Source organism: Stegodyphus dumicola, chromosome 5 (genome assembly GCF_044657685.1).
Source record: "Stegodyphus dumicola isolate Sdum_Otavi_A_Nest chromosome 5, ASM4465768v1".
Taxonomy (NCBI): Eukaryota; Metazoa; Arthropoda; class Arachnida; order Araneae; family Eresidae; genus Stegodyphus; species Stegodyphus dumicola.
This window is the reverse complement of record NC_140772.1, coordinates 28,793,035-28,809,057: the sequence shown is the minus strand read 5'-3', so window position 1 is coordinate 28,809,057 and position 16,023 is coordinate 28,793,035. Positions and strand designations below refer to the sequence as shown.

General features: G+C 33.8%; 1 long non-coding RNA gene across 1 annotated transcript; it reads left to right on the top strand.

The window, feature by feature from the left end:
* Window positions 1–739: 739 nt before the first annotated feature.
* On the top strand, window positions 740–15,565 carry LOC146997074 (uncharacterized). The gene is made up of 2 exons (XR_015041097.1): window positions 740–891; window positions 15,232–15,565. It is a non-coding gene; the product is annotated as an uncharacterized LOC146997074 (long non-coding RNA).
* Window positions 15,566–16,023: the final 458 nt, after the last annotated feature.

Sequence of the window (16,023 nt, the reverse complement as noted above, 5' to 3'; positions counted from 1 at the left end):
TGAAGAGATTAAAAACTTCTGCGACATACTTCAATCCATTAGTGGTTTCAAAGAACAAAGAGAAAGAAAATTGCGCCATAGACAAACGGATTCTGACTCCGATGAGGAGCCTTCTCTCAAAACCAGGAATCGATATAAACAATTAGAGAACCAAATAGACGACATGCATTTGGACAACGAAGATGAATCAGCCACTCAGCTCACTACCACCAAGGCCAACTAGATATCTACAGTCCTGCTCCAATCTGATGATCACATGATCTGACGAGCTTGCTTCGCCGTAGGACTAGTGCTAGTGAGATAATTGTTTACATGTCTTTTTTCTTCTGAAAAATTTTGTATTTTACCGGAAAGTAAAATATTATATTGTGAATTCGAATTTATAAGAAAAAGTGTGTTTTAGAATGCCAAGAAAGTGTAGTGTACCTAAATGCCGATCAAATTACGATAGCACTACTGAACATGTGTCCACTTTCAAATTTCCTTCGGATCATGTACTCTCTCAGAAATGGATAAAAAATATTAATCGCAAAGACTTTGTAGCTGGCAAACACAGTAGTGTATGCATTAAGCATTTCGAAGAATTTATCGTTCGAGAAGATAAAGCTATTCGTGATGATGGGACGGTATTAGTAGTTCCTAGAACTACTCCAGCTTTAAAAAAAGATGCTTATCCAACAATTTTTCAAAACCAGCCATCTTATTTATCGAAGAAACTTCCCACAAAAAGAAAAACACCTTGAAGAAAGAGAAGCAGAAATTGATATTCGTTGTGATAAACAATTTAAACAGTGGAAAAAGAATGATATTATTAGCCATTTTGAAAACCTAATAAATGGTTTTGCAAAAAAAAAATAGATCTTCCCTCTTCATGGATATTCATTACCAAAGGTAAGATCTTTTGGCTATCGAAATTAGAATTTTTAAACTGTGCAAAAGTGCTTGTATCTTTAAAAATATTGGAAGATTTAAATGTAAGTTTTTTTCAATGAAAATGAAATTCCTATTGAAAAGTTCAAATGGATATTTGGAGAAGAAAAGCTATGTGATAAATGGTCTAAACTTGAGACAATGATTAGCCATTTGAATGGTTTTTCTGCTTCTGATATTCATGATGACTGCAATTTAAATTTAGATAAAATATCAAAACTACTGTTGAAATGTGCAGAAACAGAAAATAACCCACATTCTGAGAAATTTAAGTTTTTGTATGAACAGATTCAATTAATGCAAATAAAACAGCCTTCGTATAGTGCAGAATTCCTTGCCTGGTCTTGTCATATATTTTATTGTAATCCAAACAGCTACAATATTATATGTAACAGTAAGTATTTTATATTGCCTCATCCGTCATACTTAAGGAAGTTATCTCTGAAAATTGGCCGAGCAGATTCTGGATTGCAAACAAGTCACTGGATGTATTTGAAAAAAAAATGTGAAATTTTAAATGATTCTGAAAAAATTGTCAATTTATTATTAGATGAGATATATATAAAACCACAAGTTTCGTATAAAAGTGGTCGTGTTTTAGGTTTTTCGGATAATTCGCAGATGGAGGCCACAACTCTGCAAACATTTATGATAAGCTCTATATTATCAAAAAACAGAGATATTGTAGCAATGTTTCCCGTAAAAAACTTATCATCACATCAATTATTAATATTTACAAAACAAGTAATTAACCATGTACAGTCTTGTGGCTATCGAATTATAACTCTAATATCAGACAATAATAGAATTAACAGAAATATGTTCGAAATGCTTTGTGGTGGTGCATTAAAATCCTCATTTATAAACCCTACCATTGCATAATCTTCCTATATATATATTATATGATAAAGTTCATTTATTGAAATCTATACGAAACAACTGGTTCAATCAGAAAGATTCAAACCAAACACTTTTTATACCGTCATTTGAAAACTCGAATATTGTTTACAATTCCAGTGTTCTACATTTAAAAAAAATTGTATGAAATAGAAAAAAATGATAATATTAAAATGGCTCCAACTTTATCAAGAAAAGTTTTATTTCCGTCTTCTATAGAGAAGCAGAATGTAAGTACTGCTATTAAACTTTTTGTTGAAAAGACTTTAGCTGCTCTGCAAATTGAATCACAGAATAATAGAACTGGGTATGGAAAAGATGTCTTAGGAACTAAACATTTTATTGATATAATTTTAAAGTGGTGGAAAATTGCGAATGTTAAACACTCTAAAAAGGCCTTACAGTTTCGGGATGTATTTATGCAGCCTATAAGGACACCAGAAGATAAAAGCTTAGAATATTTATCACAGTTTGGTTCGTGGCTTATATCATGGAACGATTTTTGCCCAACAACAAAAAACTGTAAGTCACAAATTAGGAAACTGTCAAAAGAAACCCAAGTTGCTCTTGTCCATATAACAGCAACATTGAATGAACTTTCAAAGTATTTGTTAAAAGAATTTAAATTACCTTTTATTCTTTTAGGAAAATTTCAGACAGATAACCTTGAGGGACGTTTCGGTCAATTTCGACAAATGAGTGGCTGTAATTATAATGTATCCTTACAGCAGATTATAGAGTCGAAAAGAAAACTAAAATTAATTAGTTTGCTTAAAATGCAGTCTTCTGAGAAAGGTTCATTTATTTTACAACATTTTTCTTGTAATGATATTGAAGATTTTAATGATTATCAACTTATTGATAAGGAATTTGTTGATGTTTTGCATCAATCCAATGATATAATGTGTCTAATTTACATTTCTGGATATGTTTGTAGATCTGTATTGAAGCATATAAATTGTAATCTTTGCAGGAAAAAATTAATTCTTGACAAAGAATTAATAGTTGAATATTGTGAAGATTTTGCATACTTAGCTGCCATTGATCGAGGTGGTTTATTTTGGCCAACAGAATTTGTGCTTTTCATTAATACCCTGCATTTAAAATATTTTCAATCCTAATATCTGAAATGTATGAGAAATTATATATTTCATCAAAAAATCAACGTTCTATATTAATAAGTCTCATCACAGGGAAAGTTGAAAACAGGATTATTTGGGATGATAGTATTTGTGAGTGTGGCAAATCATTGCATGATTTGTTGAAAAGTTGTGCCACATGCATTTCCAATATATTGCTGAATAATTACTGTAAGGTTAAAAATAACAATTTAAAGGAAACCAATGACCAAAAAAGAAAAATGAGTAAATTAAATAATTCTGGAATTTAGGTGAATTTTTTACGTAATTTTAAAGTTAAATAATTAGTATTTGCAAACTGTGCATAATTGAGCCATGGATATATATATGAAATTACCTGATCGCGAAAAAGTATATACCCTTTCCAAAGATGAACATTTCCACGTATAAAATATCCAATAAAGAGAAAGATATGGCTTCAATTAAATAAGCTTTAAGATAAACAAATTGTAGATCATGATTTAAAAGTAATTTTTACCAAAACTAAAGCAGAAGAAAAGACGAGCGAGAACAATGAAAAAAGATTATGTAGTATGATGTATGAAATGGTAGAAGAACTAAGTTCAATGGAGGCTCATGAAGTCTGGAAATTAGTTGAAAGATCCATCAATAAGAAAATTACGATGTTTACAAAAACTACAAAATAAGATTTTTGATGTAAAAACTGCATATTTAAATGGATACTTGAATAAACCAATTTACATGGAACAACCACCTGGATTTAAATCAGATTCAGACTGCCAAGCATTAATAGATTGGATAAAAAACCAAAACAAAGTAGTAGTTCAAGGCACATTAATCGAAATCCTTTGCTGTAAGCCAAAACAACTCTAAATCATGTTTATTTTTGTAGACCTCAAATCAGGGGCTACAATGATAAGCCTGTTTTGGCATTCATATTTCAAAAATTTGAATGGCAAACTTCTTGTTGATGTGAATTAATGATGTTTAACTTAATAATTAATATCTTATAACATTGTAATAATTTGCTGGATTTTTCATTGCTTAATACTGCATGCATCTTTTACTATTTGTCTATTGTTAAATAAATTTACAGTGTATATTTAATCAGATGTTCTTTCATAAGAATTTTTATAGCATGATATGATGCTCATTGGGGTAGATTGCATAGTTATGATCTCACTTTATTTTCAGGGAATTTTATAATATATTTTTGCATATGCTACAAGATTTCTCGGCTAATCTTTGGAATATGGTAACAGGTAGTTTGGCGACATTTTGGTAAGGCGATAAAGGTTACTAGCTAGGACTTTAGCAGTGTACGTGGATGAAGTCAAGAGTGTGCACAATGTCATTTTTGTGCAATTCTGGGATGTTTTTTAAAATGAAAATAGGCCAACGTGTACATGGATACCGTGCATGTGCAATTCTTAAAAACGCGGCAAGCAGTGGGCGATTCTGCACTTTCTCCCAATTTCACACCTAATCTTCGTCATGATTAAGCACTTTTGTTCCATAAAATTTCTAATATAAGCGTAATGTTGAGTTGAGTAAAAAAAACATGCCTTTACTTCGAGAAAACAAAATGGCATCCAAAACAAAACTAGTAGGTTGCTGTAGCAGGGTTGGTCGCCAAAAAATCGCCAAGTTACCATAATTTAAAGATTAACCGATTTCTCGTATAATGTTCAAGCTTTAAAACATCTTTAAAATAAAACTTTTTTCTCATATACAGTCAAAAGTCGTTAATCCGGACTCGGCGGGACTTCGGCGATTCCGGATTATCGATTTTTCCGGATTATAGATCATTAGTTTAAATCTCAAAAGATGGCATGCAGGAATTCTAAAATTAAAAATGAAACCTTAATTTATGAAATAAAGAACAATTATAATCTAAAGGGTATCAAAATTTACACAAAAAAAAAAGCTTAATATTTATTTGTTTACTTTATTAAACATTTCTTTCAATGTAAGTTGTTTAAGTTGCTTCGTTTTATGTGATAATACTTTCTCTTTAATTCTATAAACAGATATAATTTTTTGTTCACTTGCAAAGTTCCGCTGTTCAAGTTCCGTTAATTGCTGTGCCGAGAATACGGACTAACTTGTCAATCGAAATTTTTTCGTTTTCACTAACCTCTCTGTCACATTCTTCATGTATTTATCCATTTTTTGCAGCAATTCCACTTTTTGTTTGATGGACATCGAAACATACTTTCGTTTTGTACGATCCTTTGAGAGCTCCAGAATCGGAAATTCTATTTGACATAATCGAAAGTTCAAGTTTACTTTTATAAAATTGCTCTTACAGTCTGCAAAAAATAATAATCCGGATCCAATTGGAAGATTAAGGAACAACGCAATCATCAACGTTAACTGAAATAGATAATTAGATAATTTTAGATTATGCCGTCCGTTATACATAAAACGTGCACGCAAAAACGTATTCTGCTCTTGTGCACACGCATATGCACAGTGGTAAAAGGTCTTATGAGCACGCATAAACGCTTATGCGCATGTGTCAATGCAGCGCATGCGCAGGAAGTTTTTAGCTTTGAGGTCCGGATTATAGATCATTCTGGATTATGGGTGTCCGAATTAACGACTTTTGACTGTATTTCCCAAAATGTTCACTTGTACGTTTATAATTAAAAAGTACCGGTACTTACGTATTATCGCAACCAGGTCTAAATTCGCATAAATTGCGAAATTTGGCAACCCTACTTACGGCAACCCTACGTGTTATACGTAGTTTTGTAAAACGAGCATGTGGAGATTCACAAAATTTTCCTGCATTTTCATGCAAATTTTTGTAATTTATGAGAAAATAGCAGTGTACATGGATAAAGTGAAGAGTGTGCGCAATGCCATTTTTGTGCAATTCTGGGATGTTTTTTTAAGTGAAAATAAGTCGACGTGTACATGGTTATAGCGAATAAGGTTTTTAATCAGTGCTAAAAGCAATAGCCAAAAGATTTCCGCCGAAAAAATAATTCTGCAACTTATTCAAATTCGAAACCGGAAGGGTTTAATTGCTATTTTATATTTTAAAAGAAAATAATATAAAAAACTGTATTAAAAATTATCTGTAATTAATAAATGTACATTTTCTTTCTATTCACACATTTTTACTCAAACTTACAAATAGCGTCAAAACTTACGAATAGCGTCAACCTGGTTGCGATAATACGTAAGTACCAAAGTACCTTAAGATATTAGATTGAATGTTGAAACGTCCTTATGAGAAAGAAAAAAAAATTGGCTTTTGCTTCAATAGGATTGCATGTAAAATCATAAATGTAAATCAAAATTTTATTAAAATTAATATGTTTATGAATTTTGTTATGAAATATCACATATCTTTTTAATATTTAAGCAGTATAAATCAATCTAATTAATTTAAGCAATACAAATTAATGTAGTAGTATGTGGTGTACAAAGAGTTTAAATATTTTTAAAAGAAAAAAAAAAAAAGAAGAAGAATGTCTAAATTAATTGAATACTAAGCATCTGTAAACTATATCCATGTTGGCATATTGAATGATATAGATGATATATTGTAATGTCAGTGAGTCGTAGAAACTTATTCAAGTTTGAAGTTTATATTTGTGGACCTCACATCAGAGTCTACAATAATAATGTTCCATTATTAATATTTAAAAAATTCAAATGACAACTTATAGCAGATGTGAAATGATAATTTCAACTGGCTAATCAGTATCTTATACTATCGTAATGACTCTCAGGATTTTTCATTGCTTAATGTTGTGATTTTTAATGAGATGTATTAAGAGTGTATTTTTAATCAGATTTTCTTTCATACGGATTTTTTGGAGCATGATATGATGCTCATTGGGATTGATTGCATAGTTATGATCTTGCTTTTTTTAAGAGAATTTGAAATATATTTTTGAATATTCTGTGTAATGTTTTTGCTATAAAACATCTTTAGAATGAACCTTTTTTTTCAATATGTAGACTAAACTTCAGATATACTTTTAATATATTAATGTATTAATAAGATTTATGTATTTCACTTAATGTCCACATGTGTATTTATTATTAAAAAGCATCTTAGGATCTCTGATTAAATCTTGAAAAATCTTTATGGGAATGAAGAAAAGAAGGAGTTCATTTTGCTTCAATATCATTGCACCGAAAAATAATTATAAAGCAATATTTTATTATATTAGAATTAATGAACTGATATTAATTTTATTATGAAATACTATATATGTTTGTTTAGTATTCAAGCAGTATAAATCAGTCTTCATAATTTAAGCAATATAAAATCATCTGAGAGCCTTAACATATTTTTTCTTTTTATTACAAAATGAAAACATCTCATGTTTAGTTCATTACATATGTTATATTTTCATTGATATTAACATACCGTATAATTTTTATAAATAATTTTGTGTCCATTTTATTTCCGTATAAAAGTTCAGATATGTTTCAGTTTATTTAAATCAGCTCTGCTATATTTACAATATCACTCGAATCTTATTTTTATTTTCTGTTTGATAAATCGGTAGAACAGTATTTAGTATTTAAATATCCATCATTACGATGTAACATAGTACGTTATTATTCCTAAAATTCGAAATATTAGTTGTAAAAATTAATTTAACTTGACTTGAGTTTGAAATAAAACGCTGCGTACTACATAAATGAATCAGTCGGCTGCGTCTACCGGGGAACGATCACCTTCGATTGTGACGTCACAAATCGGTGGAGCAGGCCTGTAGATATCTAGTTGGCTTTGCTACCAGCCCAAAAGACCAACCAAACAAAAGTGACACCATTCCCGCAAATAGAAAACCAAACTCCAGCCCCAAAACAAGCAGAATTGATAAAGTGCCAATTATTGTCGTAGATGACGTACCAAAAGCGGATGAATTCTTAAAAAACTTAAACAAGCAAACCGGAAAAGAGATAACTGGCACCTTAAAAGGACGCCGCCTTGAAATACAGCCTGCAGACTCTGACTCACATCGATTCATTCGCAAAATAGTCGAAGAAACTAAGCTTAAAGCCCACACCTACTTACTGCCCGAAGATAAAGTTTTAAAAGTCATAATAAGAGGCTTACCCATCACCACAGATCCCCAAACCATCACTCATGAACTTCTTGACAAAGGATTTAAGGTTAACTTTATTACACTATTAAGAAACAGAAAAGAAAACAAACCAATGCCGCTTTTCTTAGTACATATACCAAAATCAGAAGAAAATAAGGAAGTATTCAAAATCAAACGCATAGGTTATATGAACGTAACAATAGAATCATTACGCAAGAAACCTGGCCCTCCACAATGCTATAGATGCCAGGGATTTTTTCACAGTTCCCTGCTCTGCAGTAGAGACTGGGTTTGCGTCCGTTGCGGAGGCAATCACAAACCTGTGAGCAACACTTATTATTGGTTATAATAACTACAACTACTTCTACTAGATAATAACTACTACTTTCACTTAACCTTTAGTTTCAGTTTAGTTTCTAAGGCCTGAAATCAGTAAGGAGTTAGTGAGGGCTACAAAGAATAATAAAGATGTTATATATGGAAAATATTGATTCTTGCTTTTTGATTTTTGCTATTTAAATTATTATAAAACGAACTTAGCAAGCAACCACATTCTTGGTGACCTCGGAATTATTGATAAACATGTCAGAAAGTGAAGAATCGGCGATTAAAGAAGAAATAGCATGGGTAAGTGTTAAAATACCTCCCTTTTGGGCTAAAAAGCCAGAGATATGATTTTATCAAGTAGAAGCACAGTTTTCTATTTGTGGAATAACTGCCGAGGAAATTAAATTCAACTACTTAGTTTCGCAATTGGAAGCAAAATTTGTTGAAAGTTTATGGGATATTATAAGTGACAATAGCAAACCCAAATATACTGCTGCTAAAGAACGTCTCTTGAACACTTTTAAAGAAAGTGAAAATAAACGTTTACAGAGACTGCTAACAGGCATAGACTTGGGAGACAGTAAACCTAGTCAACTTTTACAAAAAATGCGAAATCTTGCTACCGATGGCATTTCGGATAAAGTTCTTAAAACACTATTTCTGCAGAAAATGCCAGATACTTTGCGCAATATTTTAATCGTTAGTGATGAAGATATCGAAAAACTAGCTCTGATGGCGGATCGTATCATCGAAATGCAACCAAATTTCTACTACATAATAACTGCAACTACTTCTACCAGATAATAACTACTACTTTCACTTCACCTTTAGTTTCTAAGGCTGTCATGCCTGAAATCAGTAAGGAGTTAGTGAGGGCTGCAAAGAATAATAAAGATGTTATATATGGAAAATAGTGATTCTTGCTTTTTGATTTTTTCTATTTAAATTATTATAAAAAGAACTTAGCAAGCAACTACAAACCTATAGAATGCACCCGTAGTTGCGACCAGCCAGCCATATGTTATCACTGCAAGGGTCCTCACCCAGCCAACTTTTCAAATTGCCCAGCCAGACCAAAAAACAAACAAGTTCAGTTCCAACCCAGTCCTTCACCAGTAACCAATCCTTGGACTAACAGAAAACAAGACTTTCCTCCGCTGACATCAAACAGTAACGAAAATACCGCTCAAACCTCCATTCAAAACGAAATTCTAACAGAAGAAACTACCAGCACCGCAGAATTTTCCCTGTCAGACCTCTTTGACTTCTCTACACTAAAAACAATCTGGATAATAGTGATACAAGGACTCAAAAACATTAAAACCAAGAAGTCACCTCTTGATAAAATACACTGGTGTTCAAAAATTAAGGACGAGACGGTTTTTTCAATATAACTTTGTACAAAAGCTTTCCAAATCAACACATTTAATACCGTAAGATCCCCAATACGTAAGGACATGAGTAATGTAAGCAACACTTACTAAAAGAGAAATCAGAGGGATAAAAAGAAGCTTTATCGAAAAAGTAGCATGGAGCGCAATGCGACTGAAGGCCGAAACATCCCTGTGATGGGTGTCCAGCAAGAAACATCCGGTCTTTAATAGGGAATATGAACTTCCCTGACTGCTAGGCAGGTTTCACAGCGTCTGCCCATGCTGAGAATGAGGGTGTCAATAAGTTGTTGAGGCATTGCTGCCCATTCGTCTTGCAGCGCCAATCGAAGCTCCGGAATCGTTACTGGTGGTAAGGTACGAGCTGCCAAGCGTCTGCCTAGAAAATCCCATACATGCTCGATGGGATTGAGATCCAGAGATCGTGCCGGCCAATTCATACGCTCAATATCCTCACTCTCTAAGAGCTGTTCGGCAGCTACGGTGCGATGACATGGTGCATTGTCGTCCATGAAAAAGAACTGCGGACCCATAGCGCCTCTAAAAAGACGCACATATGGAAGAAGAATCTCGTTACAATAGCGGGTCCCGTTGACTGAACCTGCATCGAAGATGTGAAGGTCTGTACGACTACCAAGCATGATGTCTCCCCAAACGAGAACTCCGCCACCTCCATACCTGTCCCTTTCAATGATGTTCGAGGGATGATTGCGGCTTCCCCGCTCTCTCCAGATGAGTATGCGATGAGAATCGCTACTCAGACTGAATCTGCTCTCATCTGTAAAGAGTACTCGTCCCCATTCATTGTCTCTCCAATTCCGGTGTTCCCGGCACCACAGAGAACGCCTTCTCCGATGGGCAAGCGTTAGAGGTACACACCGTACAGGGCGTCGTGCAAACAGACCACCACCGTGCAGTCTTCTGGCCACAGTAAAACGCGATATCGGTCGCCTGTGTCGTGTGTCTAGCGAGTTCTCCCGCTGTCTGCCGCCTGTTTCTTCTGGCCTGTAAGGCAATATACCGGTCATCTGCGGGTGTGGTTCCTCGTGGACGACCACTACTAAACCCCCGGATAGCTGTTCCTGTAGTTTGAAATTGTCTCCAAAGTCGTGAAACGATGGTGTGAGCAATTCCGAACTCTGCAGCCACACTTGTCACACTGCGGCCTTCCTCCAACTTCCCAATGATTCGACCTCGGGTAAAAGCATCCAGATGTCGTCTAACAGATTGATTATTCGCCATTTCTCGCTGAGGCAGCAACTCGGTGTGATTTTAACTGCTATACGGCGTGGAATCTCTTTGCCATAAATACTGATCTTACACCGACAACATGCTTTATACTACTCAGACACTGCCCCATTACGTCTACCTGCATATCTGCACATTTGCTACCGTACATCACCTTACTTAATCTCCTGATTGGTCTTTCTGTCCGCTCTACCTCTTCGTTCAGCTGATATGCTAATTTTTCGACTTCGTCCTTAATTTTTGCACACCAGTGTAATTGCAGTAGTCGAAATCATTGAAAAAATAGGAAATCATCTTTAATGCTAATAAATTCAAGAACAGATGCAACATAAAAATCCTCTCTTGGAACGCTAACGGTCTTTACCATAAAAAAGATGAATTATCGAACCTCATTATTGAAATTGAACCTGACGTAATACTCATACAAGAGACTCACCTTAAACCAGCACTCAAAGTACTTTATGCTAATTATAACACCTACCGTACTGATCGTGAGACAGGAAGAGGCGGTGGCATCATCACATTTGTTAAAAGGAGCATAAAACACGCTCAGATTCCTAATTCCAGTACCACTTTCGAAAGTAACACAATAGAAATTGTAATAGAACATAAAAAATTCAAAATTTCGAATATATACATCCCACCAAATAATAATCCCAGCGCACAAGAATTGATTCACCTCCTTAATTCTAATACTTCTACCATTGTCAGAGGGGACTTCAACGCCAAACACCCCTGTTGGAACCGAGGACCTGCTAATAAAAAAGGAAATGACATATTTAAGCTCATTCAATCAAATAATTATAACATTCGTGCTCCAGACGAGCCCACCCATTACGGGTACAATAGCGCCACCACAATTGACTTCTTCATCTCAAATAACATTACTAACAGATGCAATATGTCTGTAATTTCAGCCCTGTCTTCCGACCACAACCCCATTGTATTTGAAATCCCCATTAATAAATATCTCCCCTCACTTGACAGAAGTATAGGAGTTACAAATTGGATCAAATACTCTGAAATTCTGAATAACTCCATACAAGGTAACCCATGCATCAACAATACAGAAGATTTAGAACACGAAGTCTCAAAATTTACCAACAGCATCAATTCTGCTTTAAAGGGAAGCCACCAATACTTTTTATGTGAACAAACCTTTCCTTCCCCTGCCTGCCGATATAAGAAATAGTATTAAAGAGAAAAACCGGATCCGTAAAAGATGGCAAACCATCAGGGATCCACAACTCAAACACAAACTAAACTCTATGCAAAAAGAAATCAACAGAAGAATCAGGAACTTCAAAAACCAAAAATGGACCAATTTCCTAAATAACCTAGCTATAGAGGACAATTCCCTATTTGACATTTCCCACAAATTCAAGAAACCTTATAAACCTATTCCACCTATCCATGGACCTAGTGGAACTTCATATACAGAAGAAGATAAAGCTAAATCTTTTGCGGACTATATGGAAGATACATTCACTCTTAATCCCATTCCGTACGACAATAACCATATTGAACGGGTCAACCAGGTGGTCAATAACTTCCTTAACACCCCTGCTCCGTACAACTTCACTTTCCTGACTACCCCAACCATCGTTGCCAACACCATCAGCGCCTTACAAACGAAGAAAGCCCCAGGGCACGATGGCATCTCGACCAAAGCACTGAAGCATCTTCCGATCAACGCTCTTACATGCCTAACTAAAATAATCAACAACATTATCAAATTCACTCATTTTCCTAACTCATGGAAGCAAGCTATAATAATTGTTTTTGCTAAACTGCAACAAAATCCAACTCTCCCACAGAACTATCACCCTATCAGTTTACTTAGCCACCTGTCTAAAGTTACTGAGAAAATCCTACTTTTTCACATCCAAAAAATTCACCCTTCCATGAATTTTCTCCCAGAAGAACAATTTGGTTTTCGTAATCATCATAGCACTTGCCACCAACTTCTTAAGAGTTATCAACATTATCACTGAAGGCTACAATTGCAAGCTTCCGACCGGTGCTATATTTCTCGATATCGCGAAAGCTTTTGACAGGGTATGGCATCGAGGACTTATTTACAAACTAATCACTCTCAATTTTCCATATAATTTTATTCGCTTAATAGCCTCTTTTCTCAGCAACAGAACATTCAGAATCAAAATCGGTACTGCTTACTCTACCACCAGAGTAATCAATGCTGGTGTCCCACAGGGGTCGGCACTTTCGCTGTACCTTTTTAATATTTATACACAAGATATCCCTAAAGACCCTTCTGTTCATCTTGTATGTTTAATAGGATTAAGCTTTGGTGATTGAGGTGTGCCTTAGTTACTTCTGGACACTTATATAAGCTACAGTTTAGAATTGTGCGCAGTATATTTTAGCTCATAGTCCTGGTAGAATTTAAAACTGTTTTGTATAGTAAGTTTTTGTGCTGACGATATCAAATTTCGTTTCAAGATGTCAAAGTACTTATACTGATCCATAATACCATCCATAAACTCTATATTACCAACACCAGAATGTGCCATAGGATCTCTATATCATAACTCCTTCTCCGCCACTTGGTACTAAGTTCTGCTTCCGAAAATCTTCCTAGGGTTTTCTTCACACCAGCACTCATCCATCTGAGCCGAAGATGTTAAATTTGCTTTATCAGCAAACAACAGTTTTTTCCAGTAGTCAGATGTCTTTTGTTTCATCAATTTTGCGAAAGCAATTCAAAGTTTTCAGTTTTTTTTTTTTTTTTTTTTGCTGAGATAAAATTTTCTTCTTGATACTCGCCCATGATATCCTGCAGATCGCATTACTCTTTTTTTTGCAGTTTTTAGATTTACTCTATACAATTCACAAAGTTCCGCAACATGCTTAGGAACATCAGTCTTGGGTTCTTTTAAATATGCCTTAGAATAAAACATTTTATTTTATCAGATAACTTAGATGGTCTTCTTTTCTTTTGAATACGATCATGTTTCTTATAATGCTTAATATGTAGAATTATTTAAATTAAGTAAATAGGTAATTTTTTCTAATAAATTTCCCTTTCTTTTGATGCAAATCAATAACTAATCTGCAGGTTTCTAACGACGTTTCCTTTCGTGACCGAGCCATTACAAGAAAACATTAAAATAACGAATATTTTCTAAAAGAAAATTTGAATTATAAAAGCAAGCTATCTTTAGATTTTTGCCTAGCTTCTTTATCTAATTAATTCTCTATCTAATTTAACTAATTCCATAAAATTTCGTTTTTTTTTTAATGCAGATGATTTTAATTAGAAATTATGAAAATGTCTGATTAATCACTAGATAATTAATTCAAGTCAAAATTTATAGTATCATTTACTTTTCTTTGTAAAATACTCAGCCCTTTTATTTACTCTCTAATCCGTTGTGACCGAGTATTTGTTTGTAAAAATTTGGAATATTCTTAAAATTTAATTATTATTTCATTGGCTTTACTTTTTTTTTTTTTTTTTCTGTTTGTAACTTTTTTTGGAATTTTTTTAGTTGTTTTATGAAATACCTGATCGTTTATGTTTCAATCGTCATGATCGATGTTTTATGAAATATCCAATTATTAATCTTTTAGCTCCACTGGGTCTTTTTTGTAATACGTTAATTAAGTTGTGAAAATTTATACTCAATGTTTTATTGAAGTGCTGATCCGTAACTTCACAAAGCTTCAATTTTTTTAATGCATTAATTGAGCATTTTTAAAACTTTCTCTAGTATTTTTTGGGAGGAGGGCCTAATTTTCCATTTCAAATTTTGTATTTAATTACATGGATTTATGTTTGCTATTTATATAGGTGAAGACAGTGACATCTGCAATTTAATTTTTTTTTTTTTTTTGAACGGAAAACTTTTCTTTCTTTTCTTTTTTTCCCTTTCTTTCTTTTCTTTTTCTTTTTTTTGGTGGGGGGGGGGTGCATTTTTCGATGTTGGTGCTCCTAAGGCCTGAAGTTGTAGCCATTTTATTCTTGAGGCACCTAATAGGGGGTCGCCATTACCTCCTATGAAGGAATGGATAGTTACAACCATGCCTTCTCCTGGATTCAAACCCAGGCCCTTCGGTATCGTAGTCGGCTGCCCTAATCACTACCGTCTGGGCGGCTGTAATTTAAAAGAGCAGTGCTTATTTTTCAAATAATTAAATAGAGATAAAATGTCCATGCAGAATCATATATCATATTCAACCCTTTTTATAGTTTTTCAGTTTATTGCTTTCAATTTTCTCCTTCTTGTCTAGTAGAGGAAACAATTTGTGACTGACCCTCGAATAGTTCATCTCTGCAGCTATGAGTAAAGCACCGAAATGATCTCACCTCTGGTGGCGCAATACCGGCTGGCTTTCTTGCAACTAGCATGCTTGCTACTAACATGGATTCCAGTCCGTAATTATTCTTTAACTGTGTTGAGTGACTTACATCTGATGTTTATTCTTGTTATCTTAGCATGTATGCTAACTAATATATTTACTAATCTAATGTGAATGAATGTAAAATGGTAATGAATAATGTAATGAATAAATGTAAAAATGTAATGAAATGAATGTAAAAATGTAATGAAATGAATGTAAAAATAGGTGTATCCTCTTTAACCTTGCATTAACATACATCTATATCGGAAGGTGACTCTACAATCTACTACAACTTAATACGGGTGATCTGAATTCTGTGACCATGTGGCCACTGAAAATCTACTTGCACTTTCAATTTCCGTACCTACAACATGTTCTGAATTGCAAATATCTCAACAGAATTAATACTTAATTACATTATTATTTTTTTGAATTCAATGAAATTGTACTCGAAATCATTGTGTTTCATCAAAATGTGTCTACAGATAAATGTAGAGCATCACATTAGTTTCACTGAGAGTAGAATTTAGAGTATTTAGGTGAGATATTATTGTACGAAATTACGTATTTGAAGCTTTTACATTGTCTTATGCATAGCGTTTTTAGTTTGAAATGGTAACTACAGATTGTACTGTGTCTTACTGAGAAGAGCTGTACGAACATTTTTGTGAAAAGTTCCAGAAG